At 35.7% G+C, this 21986-nt stretch overlaps 1 long non-coding RNA gene across 3 annotated transcripts in view; it reads right to left on the reverse strand.

Moving 5' to 3' along the window:
- Positions 1-15104: 15104 nt before the first annotated feature.
- Positions 15105-21986, reverse strand: part of LOC116456841 (uncharacterized) — a 34439-nt gene continuing 27557 nt past the window's right edge. For all 3 annotated transcript variants that reach the window (XR_004244820.2, XR_004244821.2, XR_004244819.2), the window contains 2 exons: positions 17049-17344; positions 15105-16671 (listed from right to left, as the gene is read on the reverse strand). This is a non-coding gene — a long non-coding RNA (uncharacterized LOC116456841). The remainder of the gene's footprint in view (positions 16672-17048; positions 17345-21986) is intronic.

The raw sequence follows: 21986 nt of genomic DNA on the forward strand, positions 1-21986 counted from the left end.
GGTCAAACTATCTGTTCTTGGTTGATTATTAAAGACTAGAATTCTGCAGTAAGTAATAACATAAAATATATGCTTTCCAGATTCTTGAGAAAAAATAAAACTTTAAAGTTTTGGTTGCCCAACTCACCAAAATTCTAGTTGTGAGAACTCATTTAATGGCAGAATTCCTGGAGGGATACACTTCCATAGGTATTCAAAATTTCATCCAAAGACGAAGCTAGAATAGAAAAAAAACTGAATCTCATTGCTTGATCTTCAATTAATATTGCATCCAACAAAATGGGCTCAAGTTTATGTTTTTGATTTACAATTTAGGGCATTATGAATAAGAAATCTGTGAAACTCATGGCCATATGTGTAATTGCCAAGAATATCATACAGACTTCATGAAGACGGAACGGCAACATATTTGATGTACTTTAAATATTGTTTCCCACCCAAATCTTATGTTAAAATATAATCCCAAATGTTGGAGGTGGGACTTGGTGGGATGTGTTTGGGTCATGGTGGTGGATTTCTCATGGCCTGGTTCTGTCCTTGAGGTAGGGAGTGGGTTTTCATGAGATCTGGCTTTTTAAAAGTGTGTGGTACCTCCCCACCATCCCCACAGGCTCCCTCTTGCCCCTGCTTTCACCATGTGACATGAATGCACTCACTTAACTTTCCACCATGAGCAAAAGCTACCTGAGGCCTCCTCAGAAGCTGAGCAGATAATGGAGTCATGCTTGTACAACCCCCAGTACCATAAGCCAATTAATTCTCTTTTCTTTATAAATTACCCAGCCTCAAATATTTTATAAAGAAAGATACTTTATAATAAATCCTTTAGCAATGCAAGAATGGCCTAACACAGAAAATTGGTACCAGGAGTGGGATATAGTTATGAAGATTCCTGAAAATGTGGAGGAGATATTGAAACTAAGTAACAGGCAGAGGTTCGATGAGTTTGGAGAACTCAGAAGAAAATAGGAAGATGAGGGAAAGTTTAGATCTCCTTAGAGACTGGTCAAATGATTATGACCAAAATGCTGATAGTGATACAAATGGTGATGTCTAGGTTGATGGGGTCTCAGATGGAAATGAGGAACTTATTGAGAACTGGATCGAAGGTCACCCTGGTTATCCCTTAGCAAAGAGCTTTGCTGTCTTATGTCCATGCCCTAGGGATCTGTGGAACTTTGAATTTAAGAGCGATAATTTAAAATATCTGGAGGAAGAAATCCCTTTCTTTCTTTCTTTCTTTCTTTCTTTCTTTCTTTCTTTCTTTTTTTTCTTTCTTCCTTTTTCTAAGACAGGGTCTTGCTCTGTCACCAAGGCTGGAGTGCAGTGGCGCAATCATGGCTCACTGTAGCCCCAACTTCCCAGACTCAAGTTTTCCTATCACCTCAGTCTCCTGAGTAGCTGGAACTACAGGCACATTCCATCATGCCTGACTAATTTTTTATAATTTTTGGTAGAGATGGGGTTTCATCATGTTTCCCAGGCTGATCTCGATGTCCCGGGTCCAGTAATTTGTCTATGTTGGCCTGTTGAAGTACTGGGATTATAGCTGTGAGCCACCGTGCCCAGCCAGCAGAAGAAATTTCTGTGCAGCAGTGAAGTATTCATGATATTGCCTTGTGGCTATACGTATATACTTATATATACTATATACAGCCTATACTCAGAGGCAGAAGCAAAGAAATAACTCAATGTTGGAGTTTATATTTAAAGAGGAAACAGAGTGTAAAAGTTTAGAAAATGTGCAGCCTGGCCATATGGTAGAAAAGAAAATCCCATTTTCAGGGAAGAATCAGAGTCGATTGCAAAGAAACCACTTGCTAGAGATATTTACATGACTAAAAGAGAGCCAGGTGCTGAGAGCCAATACAATGGAAGCAATATTTTAAAGGCGTTTCAGAGATCATCAAGTCAGTTCTTCCCATAACAGGCCCAGAGGCCCAGAGGGACTAAATGGTTTCAGATCCCAAGTCCAGGGCACCATTGCCCTGAGCCACCCTAGAAGGCCACTTCTTGCATCCTGGCCAATCCATTACCAGCTGTGGGTAAAAGGGCCCCAGGTATAGCTTGCGCCATTGCGGCAGAGAGTGCAAACCATAACCTTGGCAACATTCATATGGTGTTAAGCTTGTGGGTTTGTAGAGTGCAAGAATGAAGGAGGCTTGGTTGCCTCCACCTAGATTTCAGAGGATATGTGGGAAAGCCCAGGTCCCCAGACAGAAGCCTGCTGGAGGGGTGGAGATCACAGAGCACCTCTACTAGGTTAATATCAAGGTGAAATGTGAGGGTGGAGCTCCCAAACAGTGTCTCCAATGTGCACTGCCTAATGAGTCTGTGGTAAGGAGCCACCATTCTAAAGACTCCTAGAATGGTAGAGCCATTGACTGCTTATACCCTGATCCTGGAAAAGCCACAAGCAATCAACTCCAGCCCCTGAGAGTAGCCATAGGGGGTGAACCTGAAAAGCCAGAGGGTGGAACTGCTCAAGGCCTTAGGAGCCCACCTCTTGCACCAGTGTGCCAAATATGTGGGACATGGAGTCAAGGGAAATTATTTTTGAGCTTTAAGACTTAATTACTGCTCTGCTGAGTTTTGGATTTGTGTGGGGCATGTAGCCCCTTTATTTTGGCTGATTTCTCCCTTTTGGAATGGGAATGTCGGCCCAGTGCCTGTACCCCATTGTACCTTGAAAATAAATAACTTGTTCTGATTTTGCAAGCTTATGGTGGAAGGAACTCAATTCAGATGAGACTTTGGACTTTGGACTTTTGAGTGATACTAAATTGGGTTCAGACTTTTTTTGGTGGACTATTGAGAATGCATGGTTGTATTTTGAAATGTAAGAAGGATATGAAATTTGAGGGACCTGAGGAAGAATAACACAGTTTGGATATTTGTCCCATCCAAATCCTATGTTGAAATATAATACCCAATATTGGAGATTGGGTCTTGTGGAAGGTGTTTAGGTCATGGAAGCAGATCCTTCATGGTTTGGTGCTGTCCTTGAGATAGTGAGTGAGTTCTCACAAGATCTGGTTGTTTAAAAGTGTGTGGCACCTTCCTCCCTCCAACTTGATCCCTCTTGCTCCTTCTTTTGCCATGTGACATGCCTGCTCCTGCTTCACCTTCTGCCATGAGTAAAATCTCCCTGAAACTTCCCAAAAGTCTGAGCAGATGGTGGCACTATGCTAGTATAGCATACCATAACTGTGAGCCAATTAACCCTCTTTTATTTATAAATTACCCAGTCATAAGCATTTCTTTATACCAATGCAACAATGACCTAACACAGCATATCTTATATCTTAACTCTAGGAAGAGCCATTTCTCTCCTAAGCAGTTACTTTAACTTTTTTCCATTATAATAATGCAAATAACAATTGTGACTTAGGGAAATTAACATTTTCTAATATTTACTGTGATTAAGCACTGTTCTTTGTGCTTTATGTATAATAATATATTGGATTTTCACAAGAACCCTCTGAAATAACTATTATTTCTATCTCCCAGACTACCCAGTTGTAATATTTACTTGATGATTGATTAATATGCTACCTTATTCCAAAAAACTTCAGACAACTTAAATAAACAACAAACAAAAAGGTAAAATAAAATAAAAGGTAAAATACAATAAAAGGTAAAATTAGTGCAATTTAAAAATGTGAATGAGAAAAAGAAGACAAAGCTATGCTCTGTATTCCTGTTCACTTTAAAGAGATGAACAGAGAAGAACTAGTTGTCAAACTTATTTCACTTTATCTCTTTATTCATGGGTACACAGCTAAATATATTTATCATATGTTCTTGAACTGATATGTGGACATGCAACAGAGGTCTGACCAATAGAATGTGAAGATAAGTGAGGTACGACAATTCAAGCCTGGGACCTAAATGCCTTACTTTTCAACTTATATGCATTCTCTTGCCCAATCTATTGGCCTTATGCTGATGTAGTAGGCAATCTTAAAAGCCAAGAATTGCAGATGGACAAACTTTTGTCAGTACAAGTCCATGAAGGATTATAAATAGAATACAAAATACAAAAAGAAAAATAGTGCTAAAATTGCCCAAGATAAATCAACTAGAGCAAAAGCACAAAGCACATCGTATTAAAAGTGATTATTGAGTGTGGAAGGTTCAGAATCAGATAGTCTGGCTATGTGATGAATGAATGTTTGGCTTAGTTTGTAAACACCTTTAAGAAACTCAAAAGTAGAGAAGGATGGTCAAGATTTTAAGCAATCCTCAGGAGTACTATTTCTCTCAACTCATCTTTTGTTGAATGTTGGGAGTCAGAGATTTTATGATTTTTTTCCTTGATAAGTCTGTGAATGCAGATATTCTATGCTTCTATTTAAATGCAGAATTATGGGCATATAAAAGTCAACTGGAAGGATATTTAGGTTAATATCTCTTTTGAAAGCTGAAGAATCTAAGGAGATATGCCCATATTGAGATTCATGTGAGACAATGGGCATGATTGGCAAGACTTTTCTGCAGAAAACAACTTGGTGTATGTTACACAACAAGGGCAATTACGCAAGAGAAATAAATAAAGCGTACTCAAATAGGAAGAGAGGAAGTCAAATTGTCTCTGTTTGCAGATGACATGATTGTATGTTTAGAAAACCCCATCATCTCAACCCAAAATCTCAAGCTGATAGGCAACTTCAGCAAAGTTTCAGGATACAAAGTCAATGTGCAAAAATCACAAGCATTCCTATATACCAATAATAGAAAAACCAGAAAGCCAAATCATGAGTGAACTCCCATTCACAATTGCTACAAAGACAATAAAATACCTTGGAGTACAACTTACAAGAAGGGACGTGAAGGATCTCTTCAAGGAGAACTACAAACCACTGCTCAGAATAAGAGAGGACACAAACAAATGGAAAAGCATTCCATGGTCATGGATAGGAAAAAACAATATTGTGAAAATGGCCATAATGCCCAAAGTGATTTATGGATCCAATGCTATTCCCAACAAGCTACCATTGACTTTATTCACAGAATTTGAAAAAAACTACTTTAAATTTCATATGGAACCAAAAAAGAGCCCATATAGACAAGACAATCCTAAGCAAAAAGAACAAAGCTGGAGGCATCATGCCAACTGACTTCAAACTATACTACAAGGCTACAGTAACCAAAACAGCATGGTACTGGTACCAAAAAAGATATATAGGCCAATGGAACAGAACAGAGGCCTCAGAAATAATATCACACATCTACAACCATTTGATCTTTGACAAACCTGACAAAAACAAGCAATGGGGAAAGGATACCCTACTTAATAAATGGTGTTGAGAAAAGTAGCTAGTCATATGCAGAAAACTGAAACTGAACCTCTTCCTTACACATTATAAAAAAATTAACCCAAGGGGGATTAAAAACTTAACTGTAAGACCTAAAACCATAAAAACCCTAGAAGAAAACCTAGGCAATAGCATTCAGGACATAGGCATGGGCAAAGACTTCATGACTAAAACACCAAAAGCAATGACAACAAAAGCTAAAATTGACATATGGGATCTAATTAAACTAAAGAGCTTCTGCACAGCAAAAGAAACCATCATCAGCATGAACAGGCAACCTACAGAATGAAAGGAAGTTTTTGCAATCTATCCATCTAATAATGGTCTAATACCCGGAATCTAGAAGGACCTTAAACAATTTTACAAGAAAGAAACAAACAACCCCATTGAAAAGTGGGCAAAGTATATGAACAGATGTTTCTTTTTTTATTTTTATTTTTATTATTATTATGCTTTAAGTTTTAGGGTACATGTGCACAATGTGCAGGTTTGTTACATATGTATACATGTGCCATATTAGTGTGCTGCACCCATTAACTCGTCATTTAGCATTAGGTATATCTCCTAATGCTATCCCTCCCCGCTCCCCCCACCCCACAACAGTCCCCAGAGTGTGAAGTTCCCCTTCCTGTGTCCATGTGTTCTCATTATGAACAGACGTTTCTAAAAAGAAGACATTTATGTGGCCAACAAACATATGAGAAAAAGCTCATCATCACTGGTCATTAGAGAAATACAAATCAAAACCACAATGAGATACCACCTCACAACAGTTAGAATGGTGATCATTAAAAAGTCAAGAAATAATAGATACTGGAGAGGATGTGGAGAAATAGGAACACTTTTACACTGTGGGTGGGAGTGTAAAATAGTTCAACCATTGTGGAAGACAGTGTGGCAATTCCTTAAGGATCTAGAACCAGAAATATCGTTTGACCCAGCAGTCCCATTACTGGGTATACACCCAAAGTCTTATAAATCATTCTACTATAAAGACACATGCACACGTATGTTTATTGCAGCACTATTTACAATAGCAAATACTTGGAACCAACCCAAATGACCATCAATGATAAACTGGATAAAGAAAATGTGGCACATATACACCATGGAATACTATGTAGCCATAAAAAGAATGAGTTATTGTCCTTTGAAGGGAAATGGATGAAGCTAGAAACCATCATTCTCAGTAAACTAACACAGGAAGAGAAAACCAAACAGCACATGTTCTCACTCATAAGTGGGAGTTGAACAATGAGAACACATGGACACAGGGAGAGGAACATCACATACCAGGGCCTGTAGTGGGGTGGGAGACAAGGAGAGGGATAGCATTGGGAGAAATACCTAATGCATGTGGGGCTTAAAACCTAGATGATGGGTTGATGAGTGCAGCAGAACACCATGGTACATATATACCTATGTAACAAACCTCCAAGTTCTGCACATGTATCCCAGAACTTAAAGTATATACATATATATATGAATGGTGGGTTGTGGACTGGGAGTTGTACAGTGTATTAGTTTTTATTGCTGTGTAACAAATTACCACGAAATGTGTATAACGCTCACTCATTAGCTCAAATATTGTGGATCTAGTACAATATGGTGATAATAATCTTTTTTTTTTTTTTTTTTGAGACGGAGTCTCGCTCTGTCGCCCAGGCTGGAGTGCAGTGGCCCGATCTCGGCTCACTGCAAGCTCCGCCTCCCGGGTTCATGCCATTCTCCTGCCTCAGCCTCCCGAGTAGCTGGGACTACAGGCGCCCGCCACCACGCCTGGCTAATTTTTTTGTATTTTTAGTAGAGACTGGGTTTCACCATTTTAGCCAGGATGGTCTCAATCTCCTGACCTCGTGATCTGCCCGCCTCGGCCTCCCAAAGTGCTGGGATTACAGGCGTGAGCCACCGTGCCTGGCCGGTGATAATCTTTACTCAGTGTTTCACAAGGTTGAAATCAGGTATTGGGTAGGTTGAGTTTGTGTTTGAAGGTTCAAGATAAATATAATCTCGTGAGCTCATTTAGGTTGGCAGAATTCTATTCTTGCAGCTGTAGGTCTGAGGTTTCCATTCCCTTTCTGGCTATCTGCCAGGGTTCATTTTGAGCTCCTACAAGTTGACTACATTCCATGTAACATGATTCCTTCTGCATTCAAAGCTAGCTACAGAGAATTTCCCTCACATTGACTTCATCTCACACTTCTAATCTTTGGCGTCTCCATGTTTGACATTTAGACCCCGATTCAAAGGGTTCATGTGGCAAGGTCAGGCTCACCAAGATAATCTATCTATTTTAAGGTTAACTGAATTGGGAATTTAATTTTTCTGTAAAATCTTTTCACAGCAATACTTAGGCTACTGTTTGATTGAATAAGTGGAAGTGGAAGTAGTTGTAGGTATACCAGGGCCAAGACTATTTTAGAATTCTGTCTACCAAATAGCATAGTGATGATCAGAATAACTGGAAACTGGAAAATGTAAAGTTATGTTTTCCTAATGTCAATCTTTGAAGTATGGAACACATTTGTGAACTATTTTTAGCCATTGTTGAGGATCACTTGCTCTTAATTCTCTAATTCTCTATGCTAATTTTATTCTCCACTTTATATTCTTAGGCTTATCTTGCTTTAAATTCAATGTCTATTCATTTTATCTTTTGTATTATATGTAAGTAATACTATATCCTTTGTGAACAGAGGTTGGAAAATAGATACATTTATAAAAAAACTTTGTTTTATGATTTCATTTTTTGAGATGATATAAAAAGTTGTGATTTTACCAAATGGAAAATAAGTCCTATAAAGAAAGTTGGAAAGGAATATTACATAGTTTCTCTTAGAGAAAACATATATAAAGCTTGCTTAGCAAAGGATACAGACTGTGCTTCTCTCAAGGCTCTTTGAAATTTAGATAATTACCTAGTTGACATAATTCAGCTAATGGCTTTACTAGAGAAATGGATTGTAGCAGAAAACCATTTTATTTCAACACTCTTAGAATTCTATTAAAATAATTATTAACTGTTGGGTAATAGTTATCAGAGCTACAATAAAATATGGTAAATTAACATATTTGAAACTTTATATGCAGTAGTTTTACAGTGCCTAGAAGTTATGTGAATATTAACAGAATAACAATGAAATAAATATGAGGTCTTTTTTAAAAAAAATGTACTTAACATATATCACGTAGCTTTCAAGAGAAGGGCAGAGGAAACACTATCTTTGAGCCCTTGAAATATTTATTTATTCCAGAAAAACATTGAAATTATATTTCAGCTTAGAATGTCTAGTGTCCTTTTCAATTTAAAAATCATGAAACTGTATGCCTCAGTAACACTGCTCTATTGAAATTAGATACTGTGAAATTTTCAAGTTGTAGAAGAGTTTGTGATTGATGGATGTGCAAAGCATCACCTTTTCATAATGCTCAATCTTTCTTCATTTGGAAGTAGAATCATTCTAGCAAGCATTATGCTCCACTAGTAACTTTAGAAAAAAGTGAACTTAGAATCTCTAAAAGTAGTTATGCATTTCAAAACATATAAACATTGCAAAAAAATCAACCAGGTTTTCCAACCCTCTGTAAAGAAGGCGAGTACATAACTCCCCTAATAATGGCATTGAGGTGTGCATGTGTGTGTGTGTGTGAGAGAGAGAGAGAGAAAGAGAGAGAGGAGGTGGGGAAAAGAAAACATGCTTAACATTGGTCTATGTATCTATAAATTAGGTGAATACTTAAAGGACACCCCAATAGTATTTTTGGGGGCTTAAGCCATTCGTTAAAATAAAAGCCTTCTTGTGTGGGTGATGTATTGCTTTTTTTGGAAGATGGACTTAGGTACTGTACTGGGAGAAATTTAGGCTCTGATATGTTACGCTATACTATTTGGATTATTTTTGAGAGTCAGGCAGAAAAGAAAATATAAATTCTGAAGAAAATATTCTTTAAAAAAAATCCTCTCTTCAAGTGAGATGTAAATATACCAATTGGTTAAAAACAAAAAAGTCTTTTTGGGAAACATCAGATCTTCAGAGTTATTTGTTACCTACATTTCAAAGTAAATAATTACTGACAATACCGTTTAACCAAAGTAATGACCCAAATGCTTCAGATCCAGAGATATATATATTTTTAAATCTACCATTTATTACTGATAATTATATGGCAAACTTAAAATGTGAAATGAGCCACATGTAAACATACATTTATTTTAAAGATGTTTTCAGTGTTTTAAAATATTTAGTAAATACATATTGAACAATGGAGGCAGGAAAAGCTAAAGATACAGGCTCCAGAATCAGAGGGTTGTGGCCTGGCTGTGAACTCTGTCACCAGCTATACAGTTTTCAGCGAGTTGCTCAAACTTGTTAAGCCTTAGTTTCTCAACAAGCGAAGAGTGGCAAATAATGCCCACGCATAGGGGTTTTGTGAGGATTAATCTCATATTTAATGAATAATGGTGAAGTGGCAACTGACTCAAAGACTATTATACATACTAGGAAGGCAAGAATGAGCAAAACAGGTAGACCTCACTGTCCGCAGGGGACTTATATTCTAGTAGGTTAAATGTGACGAGAAGTACAAAGCCTTTCTCACAGTGTCAGGCATGTTGTAGTCATTTAATAAGTGGAAACTATGGTTATTTTATTAATTTTTAATAAGAATATATTTCATATTGAAAAAGGCCTACAGATCTGCAAAATTGTGAAACAACATGACATTTATTAAGACAGAAAGGGCTTTTTTAAAGAAGCATGGAGGCTGGGTGCAGTGGCTCACACCTGTAATCCCAACATTTCAGGAGGCTGAGGTGGGTGGATCACCTGAGGATAGGAGTTCGAGACCTGCCTGACCAACATGGAGAAACCCCATCTCTACTAAAAATACAAAATTAGCCAGGCATGTAATCCCAGCTACTCATGAGACTGAGGCAGGAGAATCACTTGAACTTGGGAGGCGGAGGTTGCGATGAGCTGAGATCGCATCATTGCACATCAGCCTGGACAACAAGAGTGAAACTCCATCTCAAAAAACCAAAACAAAACAAAAAGAAGCATAGAACAAGCTTTGAGATTTTAGTACCTATCCCAAGTCAAAATTCTTCTGGAGATCATTAAGGCATGGGTTCCTCATTTATCTCCAGTTATGATAATTTTATTGTAAAACTACATGAGCAAGTAGCACCATATGAAAAGAAAGAACTGCAGATAACAATGGGATTGAAGATCATCTTCTCTATTTCCTTGTCTTGTCTATATTAAAATTACGTATTGGTGTCCTTATAAACAATGAAGGGAACTATCTATATTAATTTAGGGAGAGGCAAGAAAGATGCCCCATTTTGCTATCACAAGAAGGTTAACAGTTTAACACAGATATGACTGTCCTGTGAGCATGGCTACTTTTCACTACTTTTTAAACCATTATTTTAAGTTCAGTGGTACAAGAGCAGATTTGCTACATAAGCAAACTTGTGTCATGGGGGCTTGCTGTAGAGAATATTTCATCACCCGGGTATTAAGCCTAGTACCCATTAGTTATTTTTCCTGATCCTCTCCCTCCTCCCAACCTCCACCCTCCATCCTACAGAAGGCCCTAGTGTGTGTTGTTTCCCTCTGTGTGTCCATGTATTCTCACCATTTAGCTCCCACTTGTAAGTGAGAACATGCGGTATTTGGTTTTTTGTTCCTGTGTTAATTTGCTAAGGATAATGGCTTCCAGTTCCATCCATGCCCTGCAAAGGACATGATCCCATTATTTTTTTATGGCTGCATAGTATCCCATGGTGTATATGTACCACATTTTCTTTATCCAACCTTCCACTGATGGACATTTAGGTTGATTCCATGTATTTGCTATTGTGAATTGTGCTACAATTAGCATACACATGCATGTGCCTTTATAACAGAATGATTTTTATTCCTTTGGGTATATATCTGGTAATGAATTTGCTGGGTCAAATGATATTCCTGTCTTTAGGTCTTTGAGGAATCACCACACTGTCTTCCACAATGGCCATACCAAATTTTTAAATTGATTTTCTTATGTCAGTAATGCCTTTAATGGTTTATCTTATGTTATCTACATGGAATCCAAGATACTCTTTAATATGGTAAATTAGAACATGTCTATTCCATGCCTAGAAATCTCACTGGATTTCTAGGACAGAAATCATCCTTCTTCTCATGACTCCAAGATTCCAAATGACCTCTGATCTCTTATTATGCCATATTTCCATTGATCTCCATGGCCCATTCCACTGGCCTGCTTTCTTCCTCTTGAACATTTCTGCTTATCACTATCTCCATTTTCTGTCCCTTCTGCCTTCAATTCTCTTATTCCAACAAGTAATGTGGCTAACTCTTTCATAATTTAGGAGCTCTGAGCTCAAATATTACTTCTTCCAAAGGCTTTCACCAACAAGAAGCTGAATACGAATCTGCTATCTCATGACTATAAGGCAATAAAGACAATCTAAAGATGACTGATCAAAAAGATAGGAGTGTAGGTCCTTGATGATATCAGTATTGAATGGCCCATCTTATGACTTCATTTTATGAGATAATAGTAAAACCCTAATTTGTTTCAGCCATAGTGTGCTTTTTTTTTTTCCTGAAGGGTGAAGGTGGGATTTTCTCCATGTAAAGAATCATTGAGAATTAGCTTACAATGATAGAGTATAATTATTCATTATTATGGATGTACAACCCTAGTCTAATTAATCAAGTGAGATGAAGCAGATCACACATTATTACTATAAATCTCAGGTTTAAGATAACTGGCACTTTAAATATGTTTTATGTTAGATTAAGTTGGAAAAGCCTATTTGAAATTTGAAAGGCTAAACTACACATAAATTATGACTGCTTTTTAAAAGCATTTAGAAAGAGAATATGTTTATTCTATATCAATAAATGTTCATGGAAATAGAGCAGAATTTCTATTTGCAAACATGAGACACCTTATGTAATGTGCTTGGATACATAACAGAAATAATGAGGATCATCCCAACACTTAAATATAGCTAAGCAAATAATAGTTTCTACTGACTGAGACAGATCATAGCATCACATACTCTGTTGAAGCAGTGTATATTTCACAGTAGCTAGAAATGTTTCCAAAACATAGAAATGATAAATACTCAAGGTGATGAATACTTCACATACCCTCACTTGAACGTAATACCTTCTATGCATGGAAAGAAATATCATGTGTACTCTATAAATATATAAAATATTACATATTGAACAGATGTAGAAAACAAAGAAAGATGGGCTTGTAGGAACTGGCTGGTTGAAAAAGGCCTTTAAATGAGGACTGCCTGGAGGTTTGCTGTGTGGTTGTTTTGATCTTTGGGTTCAGCAAGGATAGTGAGATAAGCTCTTGGATAATACTGGGTTATATACTGTTTATTGTTAGTGTCCTTCACTGGTATTAATTTGGATTTTAGAGGAAAACATTACCTTTTTAAAGTCCTGATATGGTTTGGCTCTGTGTCTCTACCCAAATGTCACCTTGAATTGTAGTAACCCCCATGTGTCAAGGGCAGGATGGGGTGGAGATAATTGAATCATGGGGACGGTTTCCCCCATGCTGTTCTCAGGATAGTGAGTGAGCTCTCATGAGATATGATGGTTTTATAAGGGGCCTTCCACTTTGCTCTGTGCTCATTCTCTCTCCTACTGCCCTGTGAAGAGGTTCCTTCCACGTGATTGTAAGTTTCCTGAGGCATCCCCAGCCATGTGGAGCTGTGGGTCAATTAAACATCTTTTTTTTTTTTTTTTTTTTTTTGAGTCTCTCTCTGTCGCCAGGCTGGAGTGCAGTGGCGGGGTCATGGCTCACTGCAATCTCTTTCTCCTGGGTTCAAGCAATTCTCCTGCCTCAGCCTCCTGAGTAGCTGGGATTACAGGCGCATGCCACCACACCCAGCTAATTTTTGTATTTTTAGCAGAGACAGGGTTTCACCATGATGGTCAGGATGGTCTTAATCTCCTGACCTCATGATCTGCCCACCTCTGCCTCCCAAAGTGTTGGGATTACAGGCATGAACCACCGTGCCCGGCCTGCATCCAGCCTAAACCTCTTTTCTTTGTAAATTACCCTGTCTCCAGTATTTCTTCATAGCAGCATGAGAACGGATTAATACAAGTCCTTAAGGCACATGTTGCCATTTTTCTTTTTAATATCGGTAAAATCAAAATAACACATCAAACAACTTATAGTTCAAGTAGAGTATAAAATTCATGAATGCGAGAACTTGTTTATACTTGTTTATATTGGTCAACAGTTTATCCTTAGCATTCAGCCTTCAGGCTGATATAGTTAGGACTCAAAAAGTTATTGTTTAATAAATGAATGAACAAATCATTTTAAAAAATGGTTACCCTAAATAATATCTACCACTTATAAAGTATTTGATACATGCCAGGCACTGTATAGACCTATGCATATAACAATGTAAAAATTTTCTATAAATAGATACTATTATTCCCCTCTTTTAAAAAATTAAAAGATAGTAGTTACAAGGAATCAAATAGTTTTCCAGTTATACATAGTAAGTACGGGCAAAGCAATTTAAACTATAGTAATCTGGTTCTGGATTATACACTCCTAATGACTGTAATATGTACTCTTTCTAACTTAATGGGAATTAACCCATTATTGTTTTCTTCTATAGATTCTTTCTTTTTACAAAATTATATGTACTGAGAGACCACTTCTGCATTCATGTATATATATATATTTATGTGTATATATATATGTGTATATATGTATATATGTGTATATATGTATATATATGTGTATATATGTATATATGTGTATATATGTATATATGTGTATATATGTATATATGTGTATATATATGTATATATATGTGTATATATGTATATATATGTGTATATGTATATGTATATATAAAATATTTTAAGGAATATACTTACCAACCACTATGCATCCATTCAGAAACTACCCAGAGGAACCAGAAAACCATGTTACAAGTTGCCGAGAAGGTGGAAGGAAAAATGAGGAGTTTTTACCTCAAGAAACAGTATTTGGACAGGCACAATACCATTCACAGTGTTTGAAAAGGTTTCATAAAAATAGAGAAGTTTCTATTTAATGGTGTTTTATACAAAAAAACTATGACCCATGTATATAAGAGGTGATTTTATCCCTCCAGTGAGGCATTCCATAATGAACTAGCCCATTCCCTAATGTAGTGAGTTTCCTGTTGTCTGGAATATGGAAACAGATGCTTAATCAGCACCTCCCAAGATTATTACAAGAGGAGTTTCTATAGTTCATAAAAGACTTGTCCTTATGATCTCTAAGAGTCACTCCAAACTTAGTCTTTAAAAAAACCTCCAATCATTAAAATGAATTATATAGAAAGCAAATAACAAATAGGCATTTTTGTGAGAAGTTTATTAAAACAATCATATGAGAAATACATACATGCGAACATATACACATATATATTTATATGTGCATCCATAAGCTTTTGTTTCAAGCCCTCTTCAGATTTTATTTTTCATGCCCAACTTTTCCTCTGGTGTAAAATATACCACTGGCCCCTATCTACTGATTTCTCACAATCTCTACTTAGATGCCTTTAGTTATTTCAAACCCAATAACACAAAAAATTCTTGATATTTTGAAAAGACACCAACCTTCATGCCACTAACCTGAGATTTAACTTTGTTGCCAAAATAACTCTCACTCCTCATTCAATTCAATGTCAAGTCGTTTTTATTCTACTTCCTAAATATACTTTAGCCTCTGCAGTTTCCAAAAAGACAAAATTACATTGCAGTTGAGCATAAGTGTTGGGAAATATTGTTGTAGCTATATTGGAAAGTACAATCTGCCATAAGTCTTTCAGGAACCATTCAATTTAATTCTTCTAATTAAAGAATAAAGAACAAAAGAATAAAAGAAATCCTCAGGTCTGCACTATGTAGGAAACTACAAATGTTTCTAATTCATGGAGGAGTGGATCCATATTTGCTTAAAATTCCTAGGGGCAAAATTCTCAGCTCAGAACAATTTCATGCCTAAACTAACTTTGGTTCCCTCTCTCCACAGTTCTCTAATATATTTTTTCTCATAACTAAAATGAATATTTTGGCAGTGTGGTCTAGAATCGCAAGTGAGGTGAATGGACATGTAAGCTGACTGTTAAATCATATAACCGAGTGCTATTAACCCTGTTTCAAGTATAAAACATCCAGTTCCTATATGATGGGCACAGTGTAAATAAAGTATAAAGAGGGGTAAAATATCAAGTAGGGCACAACTGTTACGTCTTATAAAGACTAAATTGTTTTTGTTCTTGAATTACCACTGACCTTTTACAGACTCAAACTGAAACTCTTTATTCATACCCAGAGCTATTATATTATATTGAGAAGATTGGAACATAATGGTTCAAAACCCGTGCTTTAGAATCATACTGTATTTAAATCTCAAACTTATTGCTAGTCTCTCTATGAGTTGATAAGGTTACTTAACCTTTCAAATTCAGATTCCTTAGTGGTGAAATGACAAAAATAATATCTCTCAGAGTGTTTTTTTCTGAAGACTAAATAACATATATATAAAGTAGCATATTTCTTAAATAATGTAGAGGTTCAATACATTTAAGTATTATGATTATTGAGAATATGCTATTATTATTATTGAAAATTCATTATCCATTATCTTAAAAAAAAATCTTAGACCAGAAGATTTTACTTCAAAACATGTGGTTTTAACCTGGAAAGATTGTAATTTCCAGTTTCCTGCCATGATTAATGTGTTGTCTTTTCATTTGCTTTTTACAAAAGCAGCAAAAGAGATGCAGAGAAGTTAAGGAGCTTTTCCAAGGCCAACCAATAATAAATTCAGAAGGCATAACTGAAACTCATCGCCTGTTTCTCAGTGTCATGCTTAATACTATACCAAGGTGATCCTCATAATGTAGATTATGCTTACTTTTATTATGGCAATAAAGAACAACATGCTCTCTTAAAATATTACATTCTTTCTAAACATTTTTTTTTTCTCTATAGCCCTAGAAAGAAGTTGAGGTAAATATTATTTTGCCCTTTCGTGAATGAGGAGTTGAAGCCTCATGGAAAGCTGGTATCCATTGAAGGTCACATGGCCGCTTGATGATCAAATTGCAAACAGCACCCAGTCAGCATTTAGTGTTCTCTCCGTCACTCTATGCTGCTCATGGTAATATTAGGCCTTTGTCTTAGAACGTAATGTTTTTCACGGCTCTATCATGCATTTTCCCAAATAGGTTGTTGAAAAGATTATAGATCTTTATGGCGGGGACTTCTTTGCAAATAAGTTCCCAAAAGTTCTGAAACAAAGAAGTAAAACATACCACATTATTTTTCAATATAATAATGTATATCCTCAGCCCTGACAGATTCTGTATCACAGCAATGTGAAAGAGGTTGGTTAAGTTCACTATTTGGTTGACCAAAAGTCACTGGGATGACAGCACTGAATTCCCAACTTCTAAATTACATCATCATGTAGAAATCGTTTGGACTGACTGATTTTTCCAAGATTTAAATATAATCTTTAGTTTATAAGATTTTTAATAAAATCATTTAAACGATGTCTATTTTGCCCTATAAAATAATTTTCTTACTATATCATACAAACATAAAGTAATACCCCATAGGACACTCTCAATTGAATTGCCTAGAAGATATGTCAAATGGAACTCACGCTTTAAAGTCTCCCTAACAAGATGTCAGTGTTGCTGACATAGTACTCTTTCAACATTGTGAAGTCAGAACCAGCTACTATGAGTGCTCATCTGATTTTTGGTTCTGGTTCTCATGAAGGTGTTTTTTTTGTTTTTTTTTTTTTTCTTTCTTTCTGTCTTTCTTCTGTGTAGATGGTTGTTAAATTGGTGTCCTTGTCAGGGGTGGACGGTGATCAGTGGAGTCTTCTACTCCATCATTCTGCTCCTTCCTTTTTCCTTTCCCCTTTAATTTTGTGACTAAAATTTGATGAGACTCCTGAAAAGATGAAAAGGATACTTAATTTAATTTTGAATATGCTTACTGTTGGCCGATATCTCGCTATTATACACTTTCAGTAGATTGGTGGAGCTGAAATGAGTAATTTATCAATGTCTTTCAGAGACCAGATTGTACAATACCATAATATGTTTGGGAATGAAATGAAGGCTGGGTGTGGTGGCTCGCTCCTCTAATTCCAGCACTTTGGGAGGCCAGGGTGGATCACCTGAGGTCAGGAGTTTGAGACCACCCTGGCCAACACAGTGAAACCCTGTCTCTACTATAAATACAAAAATTAGCCAGGTGTGGTGGCCCACACCTGTAATCCCGGCTCCTCGGGAGGCTGAAGCAGGAGAATTGCTTGAACCCAGGAGGTGGAGGCTGCAGTGAGCCGAGATTGAGTCACTGCACTCCAGCCTGGGCAACAGAGTGAGAGTCTGTCTCAAAAAAAAAATCAAAAGTAGATATGTGTTTGTGTGTGTTGTGAAGAGGATGTTTATACAAATATGCTAATACATACACACACACAATTGTTCTTTTAACCAAAAATTTTGGACATAAATGTTTAGAATTTTTTATAAGAACACCAGGAAAAAAAGCTTAGATCTTTGAAATAAATTTCAACAGAGAATAAGATGAGTACAATCACCATAGTTACATTATTGATTTTAGAAAAGCACTTCATAAATGTACTTCTGAAATACAGTTTAAATATATTTTTAAATAGAAACAAAAATAATCACTTCTAAAGGGAATTGATTTTTTTAAAAGTGAAAACTACAAAAGTGTTATCATGAGAAAACGTCACTGTTTTTCAGTGTTAATTGGCATATTTTAAGCAATACATTAGCAATCCGTGTTATTTAATCTAAATAAATGAATTTGTAATTAATTGCTTTAAAATTAAATCTACGAGAATTGTAAAGTCTAGGTCTCACCTTACATAACGTTGTTTAAAAAATTACGCAGATCTCTGATAAACATTATTTTCTTCCTTGACATTCCATTTCTAGTCTGAAACTTCAATTCTCACACCACAGTATTTTTAAAAATTTTTCCTTTTGTCCTATAGTTCTTATTCAGATGTAAAACTTTGAATAAATTCTTCTTCTTTTTTTTTCCTCTTAAATTTTAAAATTCTGAAGGCTGTTAATAACATCCCCATTAGAACCAAATTTTATACAATTCCAATTAATACTTTCAATTCAAGATCCCATCCTTTTCAGTTGTTCAGAATTTTTACTGCTTTGCTTTGACAAACTTCAATTTAACCATTTTTTCTCTTGATAAAAAAGTAACTAGGATAAAAATTCAGCTATTTTTGTACTTAGAAAAGCTTTCTAAAAGCTTTTTCTTTCATCCATAGATTATTAGAGCTCCTAATGTATTTTAGAAGATATCTAGTCAAATTTATGCAAGATGTCTTTTAACATGCTATATCTCATTCAATCCTTACCACAAAACCACCATGTAGTTATTATTAATCCCTTTTGTATTTGCTCCAAAAATAACTGGGATAAAAGAGAGTTTATCTAACAATAAATTGATATCCTCATTACATGACTCTCTTACTCTAAAGTCTATGTTCTTTTATCATATTTTATTGTCTTCTTGCCTGAAGGGACACATGCCTATGACCATGATACTCCCAGACCAAAAGGGCTGAAAGGACTTGATCAAAATTAAGGAGTTAGTTGTAAAGACAAAGATAAGATTAGATGCTGAGATTAAAAACCTCCAAGTCCATTTCCTCCATAGTATCAGGCACCCTGAAGGACACCGAAGGACAAAGATAAATGACACACATTGCCTGCTCTTGAGGGGATGTCAGTCTACTGTAATATAACTGTATTATTAATTCATTATGGATGCAAATGCTAGAATCTCTGGGAACAGAGAAGAGAGGGACTGTTTATGCTTAGGGAAAAGTGGGGAAGTTTGAATTGGATCTCACAAGCATGTGCATGAGTTATGCAAACAGAAAAGGAAGATGCATATTTTATAGAGACAGTGGCCTGTGCAAGAGGGAATATGATGAAAACATGGAGATGAAACTGGAAAAGTATTCTGGAAGTTGATTGCAAAATGCTGTACATGCCATAGTACGAGCTGGAGATTTTGTGCTTTAAATAATAGGAATAAAAGCCATCACACCTCTTTTCTTCTACTTCTTATTCTCAGAGAAGTAACAGTTTCCAGTTCATAGTTTGAAAAAGAACACTGAAGGTATTATGAAAGATGGACATTAAATTACACTGATACTTATAAAATTAGAAAAGCTTTATAGAACTGAACGCCCAAGGGAAATGTAACAAATAGCTGAATTATTCTTTTTTAGCTCTTATCCTAATAAAGACTTGAGCTAATACTGTGTTTTTTAAAAATATATCGTGGAAAGCTTATTTTCTTAAGATATGTATAACCTCTTAAAACAAAATTTTTAACCTCTAGGTTTAAAAATTAAAATACTGCAAAGAAATGAAGCACCATATATGATCGCTTCTTTATGCAAAACAATATGACTGGCATAACTTTCTCAGTGACTATTATTAATCATTAAGTATAACCGACAGTGCCTTTAGACTGAATTCTAAAGGAACATTTTTATTTTCATATAGCAGATTTGTTTATAACCATCAGAAAGACCATACTGAGTCAGACTAACGATTCGTTCAGGTTAGTATTTAGATACCAACATTGTCACCAACGGCTTCCTCGTATTTTCTTCTCCTTAATATCAATAGGTGAACCACCTCACCCAAAAAATGAAAATTCAAGCTTCTCTTGAACCATTAACTAAAAATTTGTCTAATCACTTTTTGAAAAAGGATACAAAGTAGAGATTTAGTTGAGAAGGCTCAGAGAACAGGTAATTTCTTTCAAGCTCAATGTTAATGCCATAGATGTAGGATAATTCATAATCTCTGTGGCCCCAGATGAAGGGTCTAGGGCAAAGGACAGAAGGAACAGAGATAGAGATCTCATTTTTTCCATGGGGAAAAATTTTTAGAAATATTAAATAATTGACTGAAAACATTCAGAGGGGGGTGAATGAGGAAGAGGTTATAATTTGGCAGATGTTCCGTAAAGTGGATTAAATATTAAATGACTACACTGAGACAATGGTTGTCAAATAGAGAGAAATGGCTCAAGGGAAAATAGTGAATGTATAGCTTGGAAAATGTTTGATTAGATTATTTGATATGTCCAATCCCCTTTTATTCAGTCAGTTGTGAATGAATTAAATTGGTTTTCAAATGTTCTACTTTTTGTAGAATTATTTTAATCTCTGATTTGTAATAATTTGTTGGATTAATTTAAAATTATTGTTTAATTTTTTTCCTCATATTTGGTTTAGGTTTAACATTTCAACAATAATATGTGTGGCTCTGGAGAATAAAATTAAAGCTGTTCTCAAATTCTGAAACTATTGCCCAATGTGACTTTCGTTAGGTTAATAGTGTTTAGTTATATTCATTCTCAAGTCTTCATCTCCTCAAGATGGAAATTTAATTTTTCAGGTGTACTCATGTAGAAAGCTTACTAATAGCACAATTATAATTTTAAGAAGGGTCTTTAATTTAAAAAAAAATTATTATCCCAATAAAATTTTACTTCTTGTCTGGGGCAGAAGACAGAAGTTTTAAAATTAGGTTGCATAAAGTGAATTCTTTATTATAAGCTGTCCAATTTGATACGTCTCTGGATGACTAAGGGAAGAACTAAGAGAATCATCATTTTGGGAACAAATGTTTAGTAATGACGCTTCTCTTCTGCCATTTGAATTTTCCATGAAGAAAAATCAAAGCAGCGCTTTTAATTATAGTCTCAAGTAATCAACACTGTTTAACAGAATTAAAGCAAGAAAACTCTTGAACTGAGTATTTAAAAATTTCCTTTGTGTTTGCAACATGAGCTCTGAATTAATCCAGTATCATGAATCCTGAGCTTCATTATCATAATTTTTCAATTAAAAATTTATTATCCATTAAAAAATACCGTAGTCCTAACATTTATCACTGGTTATTCCATCAAACAATACATGATGAAACTATTAGGTTAAACAAATTAAATTTAACTCTAAAAAGAAGAGAATGTTTTATTTGCTTAGGTCTTAGCATATAACTATTCTTCTAAATTTTAATCTCAATCATAAGATTAAAGCTCCACGAATAGGTTTTGGAAAAATGTATGCTAAACATAAAAGCCTGCTTTAAGTAATATGTAAACAATTTATAAACCACAGGTTTACTCTGTTTACCTATTTAGATGTGTACTTGTTGTGCCTGTCCTGGTAAATGACCCATATGTTGGCACAGTTACTTAAAGAGCTATTGTGATTGGGGAGCCAGTAGAATGGTGCTCAGATCAGGCTGCCAGGGTTAAAAAATTCCACTATAAAAGAGATGAGAGTTTCCTTGCATGCCAACTTACAGTTGTCTGTAAAACATGCAAATCATTGATACCACCTGTTCTCTCCCTCTCTCACATCTATTTGAGCAAGTATTTTTTGGAAAATGTTAAAATGGCGTATTAACCCACGAATTCATCTCCAGAAATGAGAAGTGTGTTGGCATAATGCTCTCCACAGTTTTCAAAGAAAGTGCTACCTGGGTAGACACTGAATTTGAGGAAGGTA

This window comes from Hylobates moloch, unplaced genomic scaffold (genome assembly GCF_009828535.3).
Source record: "Hylobates moloch isolate HMO894 unplaced genomic scaffold, HMol_V3 SCAFFOLD_17, whole genome shotgun sequence".
Classification (NCBI taxonomy): Eukaryota; Metazoa; Chordata; class Mammalia; order Primates; family Hylobatidae; genus Hylobates; species Hylobates moloch.